At 44.2% G+C, this 24734-nt stretch overlaps 1 long non-coding RNA gene across 1 annotated transcript; it reads left to right on the plus strand.

Annotated features, from left to right (window-relative positions):
* The first annotated feature begins 1294 nt into the window (after positions 1-1294).
* LOC138762826 (uncharacterized) lies at positions 1295-14522 on the plus strand. Its single transcript, XR_011357183.1, has 3 exons — positions 1295-1393; positions 13707-13831; positions 14292-14522. It is a non-coding gene; the product is annotated as an uncharacterized lncRNA (long non-coding RNA).
* Positions 14523-24734: the final 10212 nt, after the last annotated feature.

Below are 24734 nucleotides of genomic sequence, written 5' to 3' on the forward strand. Positions count from 1 at the left end.
CAGAAATAAAAATCACTGCAGGCAACACTTTGAAATCACATAATTTGCATAAAACAACTTTTTACCAAAGAATAATTGGAAATACAACTTGATTTTGTCCAAAAATGGAAACCAATAGATAGCTGGACAACAAAAATTTTGCTTCCTGAAACCTTTTGGGTATATTTTATGGATTTTGGGCTGTTGATCATGAAAATCACCTCACTATTTTCCTATTTGTCATTTTTCGGTCATATTTTAAGTCCACTTCAAGCAGACAAAACCACGAAGTGCAACATGTCATTGAAAATTCATTTTCTGCATTCACACTTGGACGTCTTTCCCTCTGATCTTGGTGCAGTCAGTGACGAACATGGTGAAAGGTTTCACCAGGACAATTAGACCATGGAAAAGTGGTATCAGGGCAACTGGAATCCATCAGTGCTGGCCGACTATTGATGGACACTAATGCGAGAGATGTCAGATGCTGAGTACAATCAAAAAATAGCGACAAAACATTTTTAGGTCAGTTGAACTAACGCAATTTGTCAGCATCGTGAAGCTAACCTGCTAAATTCAATAGGAATCGATTTAATGTTTCTCCAACTTCCTATTTGATGCAACAAATCTGAAATGATCTTTGTGTTAGCTTGAAGTTGTCTCTCATCATCCCTGTTATGGACCACGGACTGATCTTTTGGACTGTAGACAGTCATTATAAAGGATAGATTTCTGCTAAGAATTATGCAACTCGTGGTACGGCTGAGTGTTGACTTGCCAATCGCTTGGAACTTTTGAGAACAAAGGAAAAGTCCAGCTGTGAAGCAGAGAGCGGCAGTTGGAGTGGCAGAGGGCAGTTGGAGAGCTGTGTGAAATGGACATACCTCTTAAGTGAGAATTCGTAAGTTTGCTGCAATGCCACATCTGTCATTTCTCCAACGTTCAATATGATGTCCTTTGTTATCAATTAAAGAATTGAACTTGGACATTGAGCTTTGAGATTGAATTTTGTGGACTGTGATTTTTTTTGGACTGGCTTGACGAACTGACCTGAGGTCTTTAGGGATTTTTCCTTTTCGAATATTGGGCACAGTCTGTAATGGTCTGGGGTTTTCCACATACACACAGTTTATAAATATATGATATCGGTATATTTGCTCTAGATACTTATAATGGGGTGAATTGTGTTAAGACATTATATTGTTTATAGTCATTAATAAATATAGAATTGCGTCTTCTGTTGTTGCTCGTTTGTGACGTGACATGTCCAATTTTTTTTCAGGAAGCAACCCTTTTGAAAAGATTTGGTGTCCAGTTTGATTAAATATTATCTATTCTAGACATGACTTGCTGATGTCAGATCTTAGTTTAATTTGTTATTTTTAGAATACTCAGAAGTGCAGAAAGGAAGAAGGTAAGATGTTGATTCATTCTGTTTGTATTTCCTTTAGTTTACTTGCACATTTTCAGATCTGCCCCTGTGAGTCTTTTCCTTCAGTGACCCAGTGAGACAGCAGAATGAGAAATGTTCCTCAAATAAGGACGGTCATTTGGTCCAACAAAGCAGAGTCTAACCACCTTGAGTTTATGTTTAATGGGATTGCCAACATTAACATCTTTGGGGGAGTATTGAACAGAAACCCAGCTCAACCATGGTTATAAGCAATGGTTCACCTCTCAATTTTCCAAAGTGATTCCACAATCTGAAAGCCAAGAGAGAATAGTAAGAATTGTCAAAACCATGCAACTCACAGACATCTCCTTTCTGTCCAGGATCACTTTCTTTTAACGTTTGGTCCGAATATGTGACACTTGTGATGCCATTTCCTGAGCTCCAGCATTGGAAAGGGTAGAGCTATTTTTAGTCACATTATTACCAGTTCGTCCAGCTGCATCACTTGCTCTTCATCTGCAGTTAAACTTCCTCTTGATGTGAAACCAGAAACCAGTCATGCAAATGATGTAGTTGTAGAGGATGGTTGATTTCTTTTCATGGCCTTGCTGATTGGTGGCACAACTGATTGTGATGGTCTTGCAAGCAGCCTGTGCTCCTTTACCTCACTTTAATTTCATTGTATTAATTATTTTTATGCAGCATTTAAATATTTGATGTAAAAGTGCCAGTATTTGGAATTTTTAAATTATTTATGTGAATGTTGAAGGGAAACATTTTGTTTCACATTATGTACTAATGATACACAACTACAGATTATAAACAGCTGAATCATTTACTATACTGGATAAATGGTCGGACAATTGATGTTTTAAGAACATTTAAAAAAAAGAACAAGTGAAGACCATTTGACCCATCAAGCCCTCCTTGCCAATCACCGAGCCCTGGCTGATCTAACTCCATACCTTTTCATCTCCACTATCCCCTTATCCCTTGATTCCATACTTATCCATAGAACAATAGAAGATTACAGTACAAAAATAGGTTCTTCGGCCCTTCTAGTCTATGTTGAACTTTTTTTCTGCCTCGTTCCACTGACGTGCACCTGGGCTATATCCCTCCATGCCCATTCTCTCCAAGTACTTGTCTAAATGTTTCTAAAATATAAAAATTGAGCCTGCATTTAACAATTCAGCTAGCTGCTTGTCCATAAAATCTTTGATCTCTAACTGAATTCAATGCTGCAACCTTCGAATTCCAAACCTTCGAATTCCAAAGATTCACTATATGGGTGGAAAGAAAAAGGTTGAAAACCACTATCTTAATTGTACTTAATTGACTCATTATGCGCACGGTTTTATAACTCCAAAGAAAGTGGGCGAATGACAATTTTTCTCAAGCAAAATATTTCAGTAACAATTGGGTCCAGAGCAGTGGTTCTCAACATTCTCTTCCCACTCACATACCACATAAGCAATCCCTTACTAATCACAGAACACCTATGGCATAGGGATTACTCAAAGTGCGATGTGAGTGGAAAGAAAAAGGTTGAGAATCACTGGCCTCTTTGAAGACTACATTCTCTTGTTCTGGACTCCTCAGCCAAAAAAAAGATGCTCCCTTCCTCCCACCATGTCAACCCCTGTAAGAATAAGAGATCTCATTTCAATCATCTGAATTCCAGAGAATCCAAGCCTCGTCTTAAATGGCAAACCTGCAATCTGTGGTACGAGTCCATTGAATCTTTATTAGGTCAGACGATCAAAACTATACATCATACATTAAGTGAGGGCTCACAAACTCCTTATATAATTACACTAGGGCATTTTACTCCTGTATTCAAATCCTCTCATAATAAGGATGACCATCTCATTTGCTTCCATAAATGTGTGGTGTACCTATACTTTTTCTTTCAATGAAATGTATGCAAGGAGTCACTAAAAAATAATTTCCACCTAAAATCTATTGTGATTGTCTATTATGGAGGCACATTTCTCGTATCGTATTATATCTGGCATGTTCTTATCCATTCTCTCAGTGTCTCTTTGAATCCTCTTTAGGTTCTCCTCCCTTCCCTAATTTTATATCATCAGAAAATTTGGAATTGTGCCATTTCATCCCCTCAAACAAATCATTAATATAGATCATGGTAATGAGAATTCAAACACAGGTCCCTGCTGAAGCCATTGTGTCTCACCTCGAGTGGCGTGGTCCAAGAGGGAGCAGAGACATGTCTTTTAGTGCTCCTCCGCAGGGTTCTACTCACTGCCTGGTCCCCAGCCAGTGGCCCTGTGTGGCTTAAAGGTCAAATGGGCAGTGGCATTTTTTTAACATCAAAAACTCAAGTTCAAGTTTATCCAAATGCACAAGTACAACCTGAAGAAACAGTGTTCTCTGTCCTCGGCGTAAAACATGCTAACACACAAGCAGACATACCACACATACAGAGAAGCAATACAGCTGAAGCTGTTCTTCAGCCTGATGGTACTGGCTCTGATACTCTCTTTCCCGATGGGAGTAGCTGAAAGATGCTGTGTACTGGGTTTTAGGGGTCCTCAACAGGGAGGTTTGTGTACAAGATGGGGGGTGACCACGTTCGCACAAGAGTTGTGAACTCTAGGGGAACAGTGGACCAGCACAGGGCACTAGGGTAAAAGAACATCCATTGCCGAGAAGGAGAAGCCTGAGAGCGGACCTTGCAGAATAGGAAATCACAGCAACAGACCAATGTGGGTCTGTTAGGCCGAAAGCCCCCACTGGCTTGTGGGAACCAGGTGTCAAGACAGATCCTTGAGGGTGTTCATGGTGAGCAGGGCTCCCGAAAGGCTTCAATCACCAACTGCTGTAGGAATTGTGAATCAGGGGCTGAGAAAGGTGACTTGGATAGCCAGAGCTCAGGTTCTCTGCTGCACTAGACAGGAGACCATGCAGCTACAGAGGTTATGAGGGCACCGGAGGAGGTGGGATCGGAGGAGGTGGCAGCGGGACAATCGGTGTCTCTGAAGGGACTCTCCTTTGCTTCTTGTTCTCATCTTGATCGTGATGCTTCATTTATAGGGAAAACAAATTTTGTGTATTTTATGTACACGACATGAGGAGAATGTTGAATCTTAAAACCCATATTCAGAGCCTGCCAACCTAAGAATAAGCTTGTTACTTCTACTCTTTGCTTTCCATCAGATAACCAATCCTCAATTCATGTTAGAATACAGGTGCTCCTCAAATTACAATGGGACTGCATTCTGATCTCAACTTTTTTCTTTCCACTCACATACCACTTTAGGTAATCTCTATGCTGTCAGTGCTCTAATTAATAAGGGATTGCTTAAGGTGGTATGTGGGTGGAAATTAAAAAGTTTGCGAACCACTGTGATAACCCATCGTAAGTTGAAAAGGAATACAGTACCATGCCTACTGAACATTGTGGCGCGCTGAGATAGCTGCAAGCAAGCACAAAACTCAAAAGACTATACAACAGGCTTTATTCCAGTAAAAGTTTGAACACCATTTCAAGCCTTGATGGCTCCCAGAGTGACTGGCTCAGGAGAGCCAGCAGAAAATAATGGGATAAATGACCTCCTTCGCTATGATTAGACGCTGAAATACGGGCTCTTTCAGTTTCTTTCAGAGCCATTATCTTAGCCCCTGCTAGAAAACAGACAAATATTCTGTAGCCAAGTACATGAGCACAGAACTTGGAATGTTCTTCATTATTAGACAAGGCCAAGGTTTTAAATATATTCTGAGGTCACCACCATCCTTAATTGAGTGGAATAATTACATAATATAAACAGCAGGTCCCACTGCTGGGCCTCTGGGAGAGGCAGCATTTGTGCTGGATTCTTTTGCGGACACTTGCATACATCTGCACAAAGCACTGCTCAACCCAGCCTGCATCATGTTTACATCACCTAGAATGATTGACATGTGATCTCACCAAACTAAGGTGCAGGTGACTTGCCTTCCCCTTCCTCCCACCTCTCCTCACCCCTTCCCACTTTTTTTATTCAGATGTCTACTTGTTTTTCCTTATTCCTGACAAAGGGCGCAGGGTTATGGGTTACCATTCAGAGTGTAGAACGTTAAAGCAGAGTACAAGCCCACAATGTTCTACCAACCTATGCAAACCTACTCCACAACCTCTCATCTATAACCTCCTATTTGTCTTCCATCCATGTGCCTGTCTGAGACTTTTCTCTGTCCCAATTGTACCATCCTCCCTCACCATCCCCAGCAATGCATTCCAGGCATCCACCACTCTGTGTATATATAAAAAAACTTCTGACATCTCCCCAAAACTTTCCTCCACTCATCTTAAATAGATGTCCTCTGGTATTTGCTATTGTCGCCCCAGGAAGAAGGTGCTGGCTGTCCACCCTCTCTATGCCCCTCATAACCTTCACCTCCAGTAAGTCACCTCTCATCCTTTGTCGCTCCAAAGAGAAAAGCCCTCACTCTGTAATTCCTTCCTCTGGATGCTGCGTGACCTGCCAAGCGTCTCCAGAATGCTTTTGTTTTGTTTCGTGCACATTCCTAACCAGCTGAAACTGTAGTGGTGGCCCGCAATTGCAGAGATCAGGCCAGCACATCGCGCGGCAGCAGATGCGGACAGGTATTTCTAAAGTGAGTCCCAGGACAACGAACTGGCAGGGGTAGAAGCAGAAGCTGGGGCAGCATCAGACCAACAGCCCTAAAATGGCTTTGGTCAAGCTGCCCAGCTAACTCAGCAGAAACAGGCTGGGGAAGAAGGGCATTCATATGCATGGACGTTCCCGCCCGCTATTATTCATATGGCTGACTCAATCAATCAGCAAAAATGGCGGGAACCTGAACAGTATAAAAGCAGCCTTTCCAGCCTTAATAAAGTAGTGAGCTTAACCTGCCACACTGTGCGTGTGTGTGTGTTTCTTTGTAGTGGCCGGCTACAATTGGTGACCCTGACGGTTTAGAAGGAATTTAAACCTAGCGATGGAGAACGCGGCAGGCAGTGCAGTCAGCCTGAAGCTCCCGACCTTCTGGACAGTTCGACCCGGCGTGTGGTTCGACCACGCAGAGGTTCAGTTCCAGACCCGGGGCATCACAGCAGTGACTATCCGGTACTACCATGTGATCAGCGCCTTGGATCCGCAGACTGCAGACAGAGTGGCCAACTTTATCCACAGTCCACCGTTGGAAGGCATTTACACTGCCTTCAAAGAGCTATTAACCGAGACGTTCAGATTCTCGCAGCGAGAGTGAGGAGCTCATTTGCTCCACCTGGATAGGCTTGGAGACAGATCCCAGTTGGCATTCATCAACGAGATGCTGGCCCTCCTGGGAGATGAGCGGCCTGGCATCATGTTCGAGCAGGCATTCCTGGAACAGATGCCTGAAGACATCCAACTGCTCCTGGCGGATGCAGATTTCACCGACCCCTGGAAAGTCGCAGCACGGGCAGACATTCTGTGGAAACAGAAACAGAAGTGCTTGGCTACCGTGGGGCTCATAAAGAAGTCCTGCAATCAGACCAGAGCCGTCCCAATCAAGGAACAGCAAACAAGAGGCAGGAGCGAGTCCAGCGACAGATGGTGCTTCTACCACCAGAGATGGGGCACCAAGGCCCACCGATGCCAGTCCCCCTGCGAGTTCCAGGAAAATGACCAGGCCATCCGTCGCTGATGGCCACAACAGCTGGACACCAAGAGAACCTCCTGTAGATCTGGGACCACCTATCCTGGTGGATACAGGAGCAGAGGTCAACTTGATACCCCTGACAGGGTTGAACACTAGGCTAGCGGGACCCATGTTGGGGGCTGCCAACAACAGCAGTATACAACCCTATGGCACTCATAGGGCTGAGCTGCAGTTTGAGGCAATCACTTCTCATAGGAGTTCACGCTGGCCGCAGTGAAAAACCACTCCTCAGAGCGGATTTCCTGTGAGCCCACAGCCTCGTAGTGGATCTTAAGGGTGAGTGACTTGTCCACACCGAGACCTACCAGTCCATCGCACTGAGAGGCGCTAGGTTTCCAGCAATGCAGCTGGACTCCCTCCACAGCTCAGAGGATGAGTTCTCCAAGGTGCTAGCGGGATTCCCAGCAATCCTTTCCCCTCAGTTCACAATGGAGATGCCACGAGATGGCATCAGACATCACATCCTGATCAAGGGCCCACCTCTACACACAAAGGTGAGACAATTTCCCCCAGAGAAGCTCCGACTGGCCAAGGATGAGTTCCACAAACTCGAGGAGTTGGGTGTTGTTTGAAGGTCAGACACGCACATGGTACTTAAAGCAACTGGGGGCTGGAGACCATGTAGCGACTATCGCCCGCTCAACGAGGCCACCACCCTGGACCGTTACCCCTTGTCACAAATGCAGGATTTTGTGGCAAACCTGCATGGGGCAACAATATTCTCTAAAGTGGACCTCATGCAAGGATATCACCAGATCGCAGTGCATCCTGTGGAAATCCCTAACATGGCCATCATCACTCCATTTGGGCTGCTCGAGTTCCTGAGGTTGCCATTCGGGCTCAAAAATGCAGCACAGACATTCCAGCAGCTGATAGACGCAGTGGGCCGAGATCTGGACGGCACTTTCGTCTACCTCGACGATATCCTCGTGGCAGTAGAACCCAACAGGAACACCTTCAGCACCTCTGAAATCTCTATAGTCGTCCGCAGGAGTTCGGCTTCACCATCAACCTGGCCAAATGCCAGTTTGGCATGAACACCATCGACTTCCCGGGCCACAAGATTGCTAAGGACGGGGCCACACCACTGCCTGACAAGGTAGAGGCCATCTGCAGCTTCCTGAAGCCCAGTACAACCAAAGGTCTGCAGGAGTTCGTGGGGATGATAAACTTTTACCGCAGGTTTATCCTGACCTGGGATGACGAATCCACATGTGCATTTGTGGAAACCAAAGAAGCCCTGGCCAAAGCTGCACTCCAGACCCACCCCAGACCAGATGCACCCACGGCCCTCACTGTCGATGCCTCAGGAACAGCAATTGGTGGAGTCCTGGAGCAGCAGATCGAAGGAAGTTGGTACCCACTAGCTTTCTTCAGCAAACATCTGCAGCCCCCGAACTAAAGTACAGTGCTTTTGACAGAGAGTTGCTGGCGCTGTACTTAGCCATTTGCCAATTCCAGTAGTTTCTTGAGGGAAGGGCTTTTACGGACCACAAACCACTGACTTTCGCCTTGGCTAAAATCTCCAATCCCTGGTCAGCCCACCAACAGAGACACGAGTCTTACATCTTAGAGTACACCACCGACATCCAGCACATCTCAGGCAAAGACAACATGGTTGCAGATGCCTTGTCAAGACATAGCATCCACTTCCTGGTCAACGGTCTGGACTTCGTAGCACTGGCAGAGGTGTAGCAGCAGGACAACGAGATCCCGCAGTACAGGAACGCTGTCACAGGCCTTCGGCTTCAGGACGCTCCAGTCGGCACAGGTTCTACCACCCTCCTGTGCAACGTGGCCACCGGGCAGATTCAACCTATTGTCTCAACGGCATGGAGGCGACGAGTTTTTGGCACACCCATCCATCAGGTCTATGGTCTGGCTGGTGGCCAGCAAGTACGTGTGGCATGGTTGGCAGAAACAAGTGCGTGGGTGGGCCAAGGCGTGTACACAGTGCCAAACAGCCAAATTGGCACACACCAAGGTCCCCCCACAGCCTTTCGAGCCAATAGAATGCAGGTTTGATCACATTCACATGGACATAGTGGGACCCTTGCCAGTCTCTCAGGGATTCTGCTACCTGTTCACAGTGGTCGATCGCTTCTCCCGATGGCCAGAAGCAATTTCCCTGGCTGACACATGCACCAGGTCCTCTCGTCCAGGATTGCAAGATTTGGACTGCCACAGCACATCACTTCTGACCGGGGGGGCGCAAAGTTCACCTCCAGTTTGTGGACCGACATTGCCAACCAGGGGGTGCTCAACTACACCATACGATGGCATACCACCCGCAAGCCAACGGCATGGTGGAGTGTTTCCACAGGCACCTCAAGACCACCCTCACGACCAGACTCAAGGGCCCCAACTGGGTGGACGAGCTACCATGGGCATCACTGGGCATCCGAACAGTGCCAAAAGAAGACCTCCACGCATCCTCCGCTGAACTCGTCTATGGAGACCCACACACGTTTCCTGGGGATTTTGTTCCACAGACCAGAGGGCAGCAGGAGGAGGCAGCCACCTTCCTGGACAGGCTCCATGAAAAGGTCAGTAACCTGGCCTGATATCACCCTCCAGACACGGACAAGCCAAGTCCAACATCTCCAAAGAACTCAAGGACTGTGAGTACGTGTTTGTACGCAGAGGACCCCACCGTTCACTGCAGAAGCCATATGAAGATCCCTTTCAAGTCATCTGGAACAATGAAGCCACTTTCAGGCTGGACATCAGTGGTAAACCAAAGGTCTTCACTACAGATAGACTCAGGCCTGGCTACACAGACCCAGCAGAACCCGTGGAGACACCAACACCTCGACACAGAGACAGACCACAAAAGACTTTGGGGACTATACCTACGGACACTATAGACTGTAACACCGGTTCTGGTGGGAGGGTGGGTCATGTGGCGGCCCACAATTGCGGAGATTGGGCCGGCACATCGCATGGCAGCAGATGCGGACAGAGATCGCTAAAGTGACTCCCAGGACAACGAACCGGCGGGGTAGAAGCTGGGGCAGCATCAGACCAACAGCCCTAAAATGGCATTGGTCAAGCTGTCCAACTAACTCAGCAGAAACAGGCTGGGGAAGAAGGGTATTCATATGCATGGACATTCCCGCCCGCTATTGACTCAGTCAATCAGCAAAAATGGTGGGAACTTGAACAGGTATAAAAGCAACCTTCTCAGCCCTAATAAAGTGAGTGAGCTTAACCTACCACACTGTGTGTATGTGTGTGTATTTCTTTGTAGCGGTCAGCTACACTTTGTTTTTAACTGCAATAGATGCAAATTTATTAAAGCACTCTGAAGAATGAAAATCCAGTGAAGACCAAGGCACATCTGTTCTTTATTTATTTTAATAGTTAAACCCCATAAATGTTCCTCACAATGCATTTTTTTTAAGGGGGAATATGTCCTGTTCTTGCGTTTAGCAAAATGATCAACCTAGTGCCATCTAACATTAATCCCACAGTGGCATCACCACACAGATCATCTCTGGTGTTTGGGGATAGCCATTCCCTGCTGGAATGATGGTTTGTATGTGCCTAAACATTGTAGGCTTTGATTGTGCAAGGTATCCTGAGAGTGTGAGCCTTGCTTCATGGTTTGTTTCAGAATATGACAATATCATTTAGTAAGCTTTGAGTCATTGAGCAAAGTTAGTTTGATTGAAATTGCCCAACAGATCTCACTCATAGGAAAATGAAAAACACGGTTTCAGGACAGATCTGCTGGGATCCATGAGATACAGTGAACTGAGTGTGACTGCAGTCAATGTCCTTCACATTAGTTGTTTCATTAATGACCTCCTTTCCACCCCTGCTCAGAAGTGGGGATGTTTGCTGATGTTCCATTCACAGCTCCTCAGAAGCCCATACATGCATCCTGCATGAAGTAAATGTAGACAATATTCAGGCATGCAACACGAGGCCATGGAAATGCCTGGCACTGGCCATCTCCGAAAAGAAAGAGTTCAATCATTCTGCCTTCACAGTAAATGTTGAGTCTCCCAAATCAACTTCCCAAGGACACCATTGACCGGAAACCCTCCTGGACCCATGCATAAGTCCAAGGTTTGGTCATTCTGTGGTGAGAGACTCGGTTCATAACTCTCCGATTCTTTTCCATCATCGTTGAGTCACAAATCCAGAACATGCAGAAACTTGCTGACGAAGTCCCAGAGACCCCAAAAACGAATAATTTTTTTTAAAAAACACAGCAGGCTTGTGTATGAAACAATCAAGTTTCTAAGGCAGTGATAAAGCATTTGCTTTTCTGGAGGCTTAAAATTAAATGTTCTCATGATCTGCTAATCCACCGAACTAATTACACTGGACAACACATTTTTTTTAAATGGTTTGCTGCCTGAAAGCAAATTGGGAATTGTGATAGACAACTTCAAGATGAACATAAAAATAATTTCAGACGTGCTATATCACCTAGGAAGTTGGAGAAACATTATATTAACTTTTATTGAATTTGGTAATAAGGATACACTCACCACAAATGTAACCGAATGTATCGCAGCTGTTGCGACATTGATGAAACATTTCTGCTGTATTGAAGCGTCCTGAAGACAATAAATGCTATTGTTAAGTACACCAACTGTGCTATTGCCTGAAGAACATGTGCATCTATCATGTCTAAAGATGCCCAGGCCTAAGTCAACATTAGCATAGCACCTAGGCTGTGTGCATGCCTAGGCATGCTTGAATTTTGTGGGCAAAACCCCTTGCTTTGTGGGCAATATGCTACGAGCCAAAATATGACAGGAAATCACAAAATAGGTTGTATCTAAAAAAAAACAACATGAGGAAAATTTTAAGGTGATTTTCATGATCATTAACCCAAAATTCATAAAATACACCTAAAGGTATTCAGGAAGAAAAATTTTCATTGTCCAGCATTATTTAATTGTGCTTAGTCTGGCTAGAAAGCTGTTACACTGATTCAATCATGGTATGAGAATAGAAGGAAATGTAAGTCATATGTCTCGATAAGCTTGATCTATCATTCTATTAAATCATTACCAATCTTGTACCACAAGCCTACCTTGCTACTTAATTCCCACATTCCTTTTGTGTGATTGTGATACTACAGATCTATCACCAATGTATATAGTGTATATAGTTACAGTATCTAGACTGGGCTTACAGCGATTGGCTGAGAGCTAAGCCACGCCTACTGTCTGGGCCTTAAAGGGTTGTGTCCCTAGCCAGGTCGGATCATCCCGGACTGGTCGGCCACCTGTGAAGAGCTCCTGTCTTTTGCTAATAAAAGCCTTGGTTTGGATCAACAAGTCTTTGATTCTTTCGACGAGCTCTACAGTGAGAAATTGATCAATCTGGATATGAGCATGAGTAGCTACTTTCAAATGAAAAGTTGGAAAATTGGGTTATCCTAAAGTCCATTCTGATTAGCCTGGACACAATGAGGAAAATGGCCATCTGCGCTACTTTTGACCATTCTGTGAACCTCAGTTTTGAATATACTAAACATTTTCAGCTCTTTTAAGTAAAGAATTCCAAGCTTCCAATGAGAGGAATTTATCTTTAGCCCTAAATGTCTAACCCATGTGGCCGGTTGCGTCACAGTCTGGTACCGCTGCTGTAGAAAAATGGATCGAGGTCAATCCTCAGGATTTTAGGAGTCTCCCTTCCCCCAATCTCATGATCTACTGGGATCATTGTCTGAAGAGGGTGCATAAAATTGTCGAGGACCTCTTCCACTCTGCACTCAGCATCTTTCAGCTGTTCCCATTGGGAAAGCGATACAGGAGTGTTAGAGCTAGCACCACCAGGCGGAGGAACAGCTTCTTCCCGCGGGCAGTGAGAACGCTGAACGACCAAAGGAACTGCTCGCACTGACCATCCAAGATTCTCACATTCACAAAACGATTTAATTTGTTTTTAAGAATACTTGACCTGCATATGAATTGTCTTTTTGTGTGTTATGTCTAGTTGTATGTCTGCATGTTTTGCACTGAGGACCGGAGAGCGCTCTCATCAGGTTATATTTCTACAATCAGATGACAATAAACTTGACTTGTTCCCATTGTCCTAAAATCCCAGATTGAGGAATACTTTTGACTCCAAAAACCCACTTCAGAGTTTTAATCTTCATACTTCTAAACTCAGGAATTTTGGCTGATCTTCACAGGAAAACACCATCCTCATTTTAGTGAGTCCATCCAGTATATCCTCCTTGACTCTGGAGACCAAGTGTGACCTAGTGAGGAAATTAAGCTCTGTAGCAAATTGTGCTCATTCTTATATTTTAAGAATCACACAGTAAAATCTGGCACTTTATTAACCTTACCAATTGTTTGCTGTAATTGAAAATCAACATCGTGCTCTTTAAACAAATCTCATTTCACACCAGTTCCTCGCCATTGTAAAAGCCCTTTCTGTTTCTCTATCCTTCTACCAAAGTGTATAACCTCACATTCCCCTCCAATGCAATCTTCTTAAACCTGCGGTCCTAATAAGCCTCTATCTCCGTTTGCCCCGCATAACTCTCGTGTTCATCAACTACCCTGAATACATTCTTCCACTCCACCCACACCATTAAAATAGATTGTCCAGTCCAGTGCAGGTTGTGATTGCATCTCATTATTAACAGAATGCTGTCGGTGATGTTCCCCATGATTATCGTTCACAGGTACAAAGTAAGTTAGGAACACAAGAAACTGCAGATGCTGGAATCCTGAGCGAACAAGGAGAAGCTGGAGGGACTCAGTGCACCAGGCAGGCATCCATGGAGTGAAATGGACAGTCAAGCTTCAGGTGGAGACCTTTTCTCAAGATTTCTCATCAAAATAAATAGGATCCCACATGGGGAAATGACTATTAATGGAAATTTGTAGACCTGTTCTAGAATGTTACTAACATTTCACAATGTAATAGACTTTTTTTAAATGAAGAAAAAAAATATGAATTTCTGTTGAAATAATATCCTTCCTGATAAATATTCCTTAACAAAAAATGCTTTAAAATTTTGTATTTCCTATGGTTATTCATCCTTCCTTGTTCAGGACCCACTGCTTATTCACCTACTGAAGGTGCATGCAGGTCTATGTCAACTTCGCTGTGTGTTCAGCAGTCTGTCGCTTTCTGTCACTGCCGTTACTTGCTTTTAGAAAGATGTCTTTCCCTGTCACTGAAAGATCTTTTGTTTGCTATTTTTCTGATCTGATTGACTGTGTTGGCAAAATTTATTTTTTCATTTGTCTCGGCATGTTCTCAGGGAGGGGACCAATACTCTCAGTTGACCAAAGCTATCTACCTTCCACAGTCCAGGACTTAAAGATCAACTTGAAGACATTTTTTATATATACACAGTATTTATTTCACATATGGTAGTGCTGCAAGCCCAGAGGACTCCAAACCCCAGCAGCAATAGAAATTCACCAAGACAATGGTTGCTTAAACAAAAGTTGCTTTTCACTGTATATGTGTGAAAATGAAAAAGTGTATATCATGGCTAACGTGTTTTATGGTGTGAAAAATAAAAAATAAAAAAAAACCAAAAGTTGCTTTTAACTTTCTTTAAACATAAAACAGGATCAAACTTTAACTTATTACTATTAACTTAACCCCCTTCTAAGTGCACATGTATGTAATGTGTATATGTTCAGGAAAGTTCTATGTTTCACAGCCCAATCATTCACTTCTCCAAGTTCACCAGTATTGGGCAATTCTCATGCTGTGCACAGAATTCAACATTTATGAATCTCCACCAGGCTCTGGTGCTTAAAGTTAAATGGTTACCGCTCAAGAAGGTTCTCGTTGGTTTCAGAGAGATATTTGTTGCTCGTTGGACACATAAACTGATTTACTCCAATCAGTCACTTCAGTGTCTTGCCAAAGAAACTTTCCCCATCATGGGTTTTCAAAATGATAACCTCTTCTTCCAGGTCACTATTTCGGGAGAAACAGCCTATCCAGCCATTTCCTCTTGTAAGGACTGCAAGGGTTTTCAACAGGCTGAACTCAGAACTCACAACTTGTCTTCAAAATGAGGTTTTTCAACAAGCTGGCAGCTTGCTATTTTGCAGCCTTAACTGCTACTGTAGAACTGACTCTCTCTCTCTCTCTCTCTTGCTCTAATCCTGTTTGTTTTTCCCCCCTCTCTGCTTGTCAAAACAGGGCTCCAAACCCAATCTCTTAAAGATCTGATCAGCACTTTGAGACTGGACTTTTCCATTTGCACCTGCTTTTGAAATTCTTTCCAAAGCAGTTCCATCGTCTTTTGCAAAGCCAACTGGAGCCTGAACGTCTAGCTTCAGCAAACCTCCTGCATTTTAAATGAGATGTCTTTTGTGAAGCGTTACTGTGTTTGTGGTGACCTACACTAAACCCCCATAATCTATCTCTTTTAAAGAACCCGTAACAGTAGTATCAGTGTGGCTTGCCATTCAACCACTGACACACCATCCACCCCATGCATGGTAAAAGGTTGCCCACCCCCGGTGCAGTGGTTAGTCCAGCACTGCTACAGCGCCAGTGGTTGGTTCTGGGGTTTGAATCCTGCGTTGTCCGTAAGGAGTTTGTACATTCTCCCCTTGTCTGCATGGGTTATCCCTGGGGGCTTTGGTTTTCTCCCACATACTGGAATCTGTAGGTTAATTGGGTGTAATTGGGCGGCATCGGCTCTTGGGCCAAAAGAGCCTGTAATTTAAATTTAAAATGCAAGTATTTTTTGCAATATTTTCTATGTAATGGAGCTGAAAGGAAAGGCAGCTGGTATCGTTTCTTTTGTGCAATGAATGGTTGAAATTACATTCTGTTTGGTCCTCCTGTTATTTGGAGCTTAGAAAGTTTCACGTATTACAGGTGGGCAACAACAGCAACCTAAGTATTCATGTCTGGGACTTGTCTCTCATCTCTCTGTGACGTTGAAGTCAAGTTAATGTATTAACCGTGTGTTGCTGTAAGAGGGAAAGGACATTTAGCAAATAAATATAAAAAGGGAGCAGCAAAGAATCCACATCCAACATCATTGTATCTCCTGTCTTTTAGCTATGGAAAACTGGGTCACTTTTATTGATTGGTAAGATGAAGCAAGAGCAGATCTCAGAAGATCTATCTTGAGGCCTTCATGGCAATGCAATTACGAAGAAGGCTCACCAGCGGCTATACTTGGTTAGAAGTTTGAGGAGATTTCGTATGTCATCGAGGACTCTTGCAAATTTCTGCAGGTTATCTGTGGAGATCATTCTGATTGGTTGCATCACTCTCTGGTATGGAGGTGCGCAATGCACAGGACATGAAAAGGATACAGAGAGTTGTGAACTTGGCCAACGCCATCGTGGGCATCAGTCTTCACTCCATGGAGGACAGATACAAAAGGCAGTGTCTCAAGAAAGCAGCCTCTATTGTCAAAGACCCCACCACCCAGGCCATGCCCTCTTCTCAGTGCTACCATATTCAAGGTGCTTCCTTAAAATTCTCGTTTTGTTTTTGAGATACAACTCTGCACTATTGCAATGGAGCCAAACTCATCAATAGTTACGATATGTCCTGGAATTATTGTAGTTCTTCTAAGTTTGAGAAATTATTTCTCTTAAGAAAGAAGCTATCATTTTGCCATTCTAGAAAGATGTCCAAACAATTTATTACCCTGTTCTACTCTGGTGGAAATTATGTGTAAATAAATAAAAACAAAAAGCAAGTTGTCCAGTTTATGGTGCAGTGGTTAAACAAGAAAGGTTGAAGGGGCACCAGTAAAACTGTTTGCACTTTTGAAGGTAATATAACCATTTAACCATATAACCATATAACCACTTACAGCACAGAACAGGCCAGTTCGGCCCTACTAGTCCATGCCGTAGCAAGTTCCCACCCTCCTAGTCCCACTGACCAGCACCTGGTCCATACCCCTCCAGTCCTCTCCTCTCCATGTAACTATCCAGTCTTTCCTTAACTGTAACCAATGATCCCCGCCTCGACCACGTCTGCCGGAAGCTCATTCCACATCCCCACCACCCTTTGCGTAAAGAAATTTCCCCTCAGGTTCCCCTTATAATTTTCCCCCTTCAATCTTAAACCATGCCCTCTAGTTTGAATCTCCCCCACTCTTAATTGGAAAAGCCTATCCACGTTTACTCTGTCTGTCCCTTTTAAAATCTTAAACACCTCTATCAAGTCCCCTCTCAATCATTTATTATGATTTATAATAAATAGGAACCTAATTTTAATGGATGATCCAACAATGCTGTAATACCTCAGCATGTTCTGAAGTTTCAGCTGAATGCCTGCAAGGGATGGACACAAAGATAAGAGCATTGATTCCAGAGACAAGGCCACAGCTGGCTAGTTTGCAATAATGTCACTGTGGAGAAGGACGAACTTGGATCTGAGGATTGGGATTCTAACCTCAGCGGATGTCAGTTTCCCTTCCCTCCACTGACTCGATCTGCACCACGCGATGCCTTAGCCAAGCAGACAATGTACTAAACAACTCATCCCAATCCCGGCCATCTTCTCATCAGGAAGAGGACTCAAGAGGGTGATAAGATGCACCACCAGATTCAAGGAGAGTTTCTTTTCCACTGCTATCAGACTCCTGAATGAACCTCACACAGTAAAATAATGTTGACCTTACTCTGTTTGAACTGATCTCTTCTGCTGTACTTGTGTGTGGATAGACTTGTTGGATTACATGCAAAACAAACTTTTTCATTCCATTGTCAAGTGGAATGTTGGCCTTCTTTACTAGAGGGATTGAATTTTAGAGCAGGGAGGTTGTGCTGCAACTATACAAGGTACTGGTAAGGCCACATCTGGAGTATTGCATTCAGATCTGGTCTCCTTTCTTGAGGAAGGACGTACTGGCTTTGGAGGCAGTTCAGAGGAAAGTTGATTCCAGGGATGAGGGGACTGTACTCACTGTAATTTAGAAAACTAAGAGGGGATCTTACAGAAACATAAAATTATGGAAATCATAGATAAGATAGAGGTAGGTACATTGTTTCCATTGGTGGGGTAGACTAGAACTAGGGGACATAGCCTTGATTTAGGACAGAGATGAAGAGGAACTGCTTTTCCCAGAGGGTGGTGAATCTGTGGCATTTGCTGCCCATTGAAGCAGTGGCAGTGAATATATTAAAGACAAGGTTGGCTAGATTTTAACAAAGTAGGGGAATTGAAGGAGATGGGGAAAAAGCAGGTAGGTGGAGATGAGCTGATCATCAGATCAGCCATGATCACATTGAATGGTGAAGCAGGCTCGATGGGGAGGACAGCCGACTCCTGCTCCTATTTCTTATGTGCTTTTTGTCGCACAACATGTGGCCATAATCGTCAATTTGAAACTTGAATCCTGTCAATGAAGGATGCAGAAAGCTAAAAGTCTTAAAAATTTCAAATTATATATGGGTCGAAAAATATAATTTTTATAGCAACATATGTTATGTCTTTTTTAGAGCAATAAGGTTGAGCGATGGAGGATGAGGTGTGTCTTAAGTAGAAGGATATAAAATTCTGACCAGCATAGACAGAGTGGACAGCCAGCACCTTTTTCCCAGGACAGCAATGGTCAATACCAGAGGAAGTACATTGAAGGTGAGCGGAGAAAGTTCAGGTGAAAAGTCAGAGGTGGGCTTTTTTACACAGAGGGGTGGGTGCCTGGAATTATAGCCAGGAGTGGTAGTGGAGACTAGTGTCACAGGTACATGGGCTGTGAGGAAGGGAAGGGTTAGATTGATGTGGAGTAGGATTATACAGGCTGTGCAACATTGTGAGGCGAAGAGCCTGCATTGTGCTATGCAGTTCTGTTCTAATAAAATGTCTTAGAGCAAATAAAAAGAGTGAAGTCAGGCAAAATTTATCATTGACTGTCATCAGGAGACTTTAGGATGGAAGACTTCCCAGGAGAGAACAGCTGCTTCCAGTTTACTCCCCTTAGCTTCCCTCAAGCAACTCAAGGATGAGTGCTTAGCCCACTGCTCCACTCACTCTGCTCCCATGTCAGTGTGGCTTGACCCAAACCAAATGCCATCTGCAAATTTTCCAATTACTCCACAGTTGTCGGCAGAATCACAGACGGCAATGAGGAAGCGTAAACTCGGCCAGCGCCATCATGGGCATTAGTCTTTTAAGGACATGTACAAGAGGTGTTATCTCAAGAAAGCAGCCTCGATCATCGAGGACCCTCACCACCCAAGCCATGGCCTTTTCCTGCTACCATCAGGAAGGAGATACAGGAGCCTGAAGACTAACACTCAACACTACAAAAACTTTTCCTCTGCCATCAGATTTCTGAATGGACAATGAACCACTGACACCACCTTCTACCACTCTCTTCTTTTACACTCATTTATTTATTTTTAGAAGTGTAATTTATGGAAATGTTTACACCTGTAATTTTGCTGTAACACAACAAATTTCATGATGCAAGTTCATTAAATAAATTTTGCTTATGGATTGTAAACATAATCTTGTCACAATTTGACCTTCCCCAATTTCTACAAGGCTTAAGTTCATTCTTGTCTGCGATTATCTTGAAAGTTAAGGAAGAGGGATTACTATTCCAAAATGTTGCCCCACTGAAATCTGGCTGGGATCATTTGGCAATGCAAAGTCTAATACGGACTCCTTCCTGCTGGGCCACACACACACTGCTCCAAGAAACTTGTGGGCTCATTTAACAAATTCTGCCCCGTCGAAGCCTCTGGAACTAAGGTCATCCCAGTTAATATTGAGGAAATTAAAGTCTCCTACTATGGCAATGCTTCTGGTTTTGCAATTTTTCACAACAGTCTACATAAGGGTTTCTCCACCTCCTAGAGGCTATTGGGAGGTCTATAGTATTACCCCAACAAGGTGATTGCACCTGCCTTGGTTCTCATCTCCATTCACATAGCCCCAGTAGTTGAGTCCAACATTAGGTTCTCTCCAAGTGCAGCTGTGAAATCCCTGATTAGCAAGGCTATGCCTCCCTTTTTATCTCCTCCTCTGTCCCGTCTAAAACAACAAACCTCAGGAATGTTGAGCGTCTTGCAGCCACGTCTCCATAGCAGCCACCATGTCATAATTCCATGTACTGACCCAGGCTGCCTTACCCACAATATTCTTAGCACTAAAATAAACATGTTTTAGCCCTTTGTCCCCACAGTGGCAAGTCCCTTCCTGGCCTTCCTTTTGGGCTTGCTTGACCAGCATCTGCCATCCCTTCAACTCCTCCACTTGTTTCCCTGTTGTTCAGGTTCCCACCTCCCTGCCACTCTCATGTCGACTCTTCCCAGTACCACTACCAAACCACCCCATGACAATATTGGTCCCCTCCAGATCAGATTTGACTGTTCCTCTTGTATAGCTCCCACCTGCCCTGGAAGATAGTCCAATGATCCCCTCTCTCCTGCACCATCTCCTTAGCCACATATTAAACTGCATTATTTTCCTGTTTCTTGCCTCACTAGCATAGGCACGGGTAGGAATCTTGAGATTAAAATCCTGCACGCCCTGGTTTTTGATTTGCTACATCGCTTCCTGAACTCATTTTGCAGGACCACACCTCCCTTTCTTCCCATGAAATTGGTATCAGTTTGGATTTTGACCTCTGGCTGCTCTCCTTCCCCACTCAGAATGTCCTGTACCCTCTCAGAGACCTCCTGGACTGTGGCACCAGTGAGGGAACACACCATCTGGGAGCCCCACTTGCGGCCACAGGAATCTGTTCACCTGACAGGAAAACTACCTGACCCCACACTTCCTTGCTGAGTCGAAGAGCCAGTCATGGAACCAATCCAGTGAGTTTTCATTGTGCTCTTTCTATAGTAAATAAAAAAATTTACTATAGAAACAAACAGAGGAAACACTGACATGGTCTTTGCCCTCAGACAGCTCCAAGAAAAGTGCAGAGAACAAAACAAAGGACTCTACATCACCTTTGTTGACCTCACCAAAGCCTTCGACACCGTGAGCAGGAAAGGGCTTTGGCAAATACTAGAGCGCATCGGATGTCCCCCAAAGTTCCTCAACATGATTATCCAACTGCACGAAAACCAACAAGGTCGGGTCAGATACAGCAATGAGCTCTCTGAACCCTTCTCCATTAACAATGGCGTGAAGCAAGGCTGTGTTCTCGCACCAACCCTCTTTTCAATCTTCTTCAGCATGATGCTGAACCAAGCCATGAAAGACCCCAACAATGAAGACGCTGTTTACATCCGGTACCGCACGGATGGCAGTCTCTTCAATCTGAGGCGCCTGCAAGCTCAAACCAAGACACAAGAGAAACTTGTCCGTGAACTACTCTTTGCAGATGATGCCGCTTTAGTTGCCCATTCAGAGCCAGCTCTTCAGCGCTTGACGTCCTGCTTTGCGGAAACTGCCAAAATGTTTGGCCTGGAAGTCAGCCTGAAGAAAACTGAGGTCCTCCATCAGCCAGCTCCCCACCATGACTACCAGCCCCCCCACATCTCCATCGGGCACACAAAACTCAAAACGGTCAACCAGTTTACCTATCTCGGCTGCACCATTTCATCAGATGCAAGGATCGACAATGAGATAGACAACAGACTCGCCAAGGCAAATAGCGCCTTTGGAAGACTACACAAAAGAGTCTGGAAAAACAACCAACTGAAAAACCTCACAAAGATAAGCGTATACAGAGCCGTTGTCATACCCACACTCCTGTTCGGCTCCGAATCATGTGTCCTCTACCGGCACCACCTACGGCTCCTAGAACGCTTCCACCAGCGTTGTCTCCGCTCCATCCTCAACATCCATTGGAGCGCTCACACCCCTAACGTCGAGGTACTCGAGATGGCAGAGGTCGACAGCATCGAGTCCACGCTGCTGAAGATCCAGCTGCGCTGGATGGGTCACGTCTCCAGAATGGAGGACCATCGCCTTCCCAAGATCGTATTATATGGCGAGCTCTCCACTGGCCACCGTGACAGAGGTGCACCAAAGAAAAGGTACAAGGACTGCCTAAAGAAATCTCTTGGTGCCTGCCACATTGACCACCGCCAGTGGGCTGATAACGCCTCAAACCGTGCATCTTGGCGCCTCACAGTTTGGCGGGCAGCAGCCTCCTTTGAAGAAGACCGCAGAGCCCACCTCACTGACAAAAGGCAAAGGAGGAAAAACCCAACACCCAACCCCAACCAACCAATTTTCCCTTGCAACCGCTGCAATCGTGTCTGCCTGTCCCGCATCGGACTGGTCAGCCACAAACGAGCCTGCAGCTGACGTGGACTTTTTACCCCCTCCATAAATCTTCGTCCGCGAAGCCAAGCCAAAGAAGAAAGAAAGAAAAAAATTTTGGGGTGGAGGGGTAAACGTATAAAACTTGTTGTGTACACTTCTCTAGGTGGAGCCCCACCTACATTCTACATAACCATCTTTATGCCTGCGTTCAAACCCTCTTAGAATAAAGACTATTTTGATACAGCCTGCACAGCTGGTTTTGCAAATGTGCAAATTATTGGCCATCGATTTTTCATCTTTCTTGACTAAACTTTTGTTTAAAAGTATTTTTTTGTAAAAGTTTATTTATCATTTTAGATATATTTAACAATCAACAACCATACCCAATACAAACATCAAGAGAACCCCTCCCTCCACTCCCTCCCCTTTACATGTCCTAATGAACAGAGAAAGAATGAAAGAAAAGAAACACAAAATAAACCATCCCATGGTCAGTGTGTTCAGTAAAACAAATGGAGACATGATAACATGACAGAGTTAAAATCCTTACTGAGATCTACTGGCTAGCCAGTAGCATTGGTAACCCTATATTGGTGCCAGGGAGGTACCTATATGGTCTAAATAAGGCTGCCAGATTTTTAGAAAGGTGTTATATCCCTTCCTGAGATTGTAGATGCCCTTTTTAAGTGGGATGCAGCTATTCATCCCCAAAGACCATCTATCCAAGAGTAGATGGGAGTCAGACATCCATGCTACTGCTATGTACATCCTGGCCACACATAGAATTAGTTAGTCATCTACCAGCCGTGGTCAAGTTCCCCAGAAGACAAAGCTCTGGGACTACTGGGATGGTGACTCCCATGATCTTGGTTAGGGTGTCAAAGAGGTCATTCCAGAAGGGCCTGACCTTCATGCAAAGCCAGGTAGAATGTAAAAAGGAACCAACCTCGGCACCACACCTAAAACTCATCTCTGATAATTCCGGTTTATATTGGTGTAATTTCAGTTGATGGAGAAAATTATAATGGACCAATCTATACCTGGCATTGATAGTAGCCAATGAACTTCCTGACACAGATCTGACCAGAGTTGTTCGTCGATTGTTGTGTCTAAGTCTGACTCCCACACCCTAGATGTATGACAACCTGCCTTTGGGCTCTCACTCATCAATAAAAAATACATTCTAGAAATAAATGTATATACATTTCCTTCATGGAGTAGTTTCTCTTTTCAGTGAGTCGCGGTAGAGTCATTTCAGGGCCCAAATTGGCCCTAAGGAAGGATCGTAACTGAAGGTAATAAAAAAAAGGTCTTATTGGACAAGGCATACTTCTTCTTCGGCTGTTCAAATGTTATGAAAAGTCCGTTTTCATAACAATCTTCCAGACGTTGTTATGATACCAGGTTTCCAAAACTTTATTATTCAAAGTCAATGGAATAATTTCATTCTGTTTTAAAGGCGTCTTCAGTGACAATCCTCTTTTCGGTCCAAAGCCTCCACAGGCCTCACCCATATTTTAACCAAGTGTTTTAAAATGGGGTTGTCTGTCCTGCTGGCTATAATTCTGGAATTCCATGTATACATGAAATCATTTATACACCTTCTCTTTTAGAGTGTGCAATCTAATTTGTATGTTTAAAAGTATTTTGAGTTTGTTGCTAATTATAAAATCTTTCGGGTTTTACATAGATGGAAAGTAATTCAGAATTTAATATGCAAATAAGTATAGCAGAGTAGCAGTTGAGGATCGGGTTCATCCTCCTCATGAGAACCAACATAGCATGTCATGGGGTTTTCGAGTGGTACAGGGTGAAAATAGGCTCTTCAACCCATTAAGACCTTGCTGGCCATTTACCACCCATTTACACTAATCCCATGTCATTCTCTCCACAGTCCCATCAACCTCTCTGGACGCAGCCACTAATCTACAGCATGTAGATTCAATTTCAACATTCTTTACACCAATGGCCTGTGGCACCCAACTGCTCTAATAAATGTAAATTGATGGAGATGAAGGATGCCCATCCCCATCCCTTCTGCTGTTTGACAGAGTCATACATACATACCTGTCCCGCATCGGACTTGTCAGCCACAATCGAGCCTGCAGCTGACGTGGACATTTACCCCCTCCATAAATCTTCGTCCGTGAAGCCAAGCCAAAGAAGAAAAGACACATGCAGTAAAAGATGGCTCTGGTTGTTGTGCTGGCCAGTTGTCAAAATCTGATCATCATCAAGGGGTCTGGATTTCACTTAGAGCAAAACTCAGAACCAAGGACGGCACGGTTGACTTAGAGGTTAGCGCAACACCTTTACAGCGATTGGAACTGGGGTTCGAATCCCACGTTGTCTGTGAGGAGTTTGTACTTATGTGGGTTTTCCCCCGGGGTTCCGGTTTCCTCCCACCATTCAAAGCGTACTGGGGTGTAGGTTAATTTGGTGTAAATTAGGTGGCATGTACACATGGGCAGAAATAGCCTGTTACCATGTTGTATATCTAAATTTTTTTAAATGTAAAATTTAAATGTAAAAA

Source organism: Narcine bancroftii, chromosome 5, assembly GCF_036971445.1.
Source record: "Narcine bancroftii isolate sNarBan1 chromosome 5, sNarBan1.hap1, whole genome shotgun sequence".
NCBI classification, from domain to species: domain Eukaryota; kingdom Metazoa; phylum Chordata; class Chondrichthyes; order Torpediniformes; family Narcinidae; genus Narcine; species Narcine bancroftii.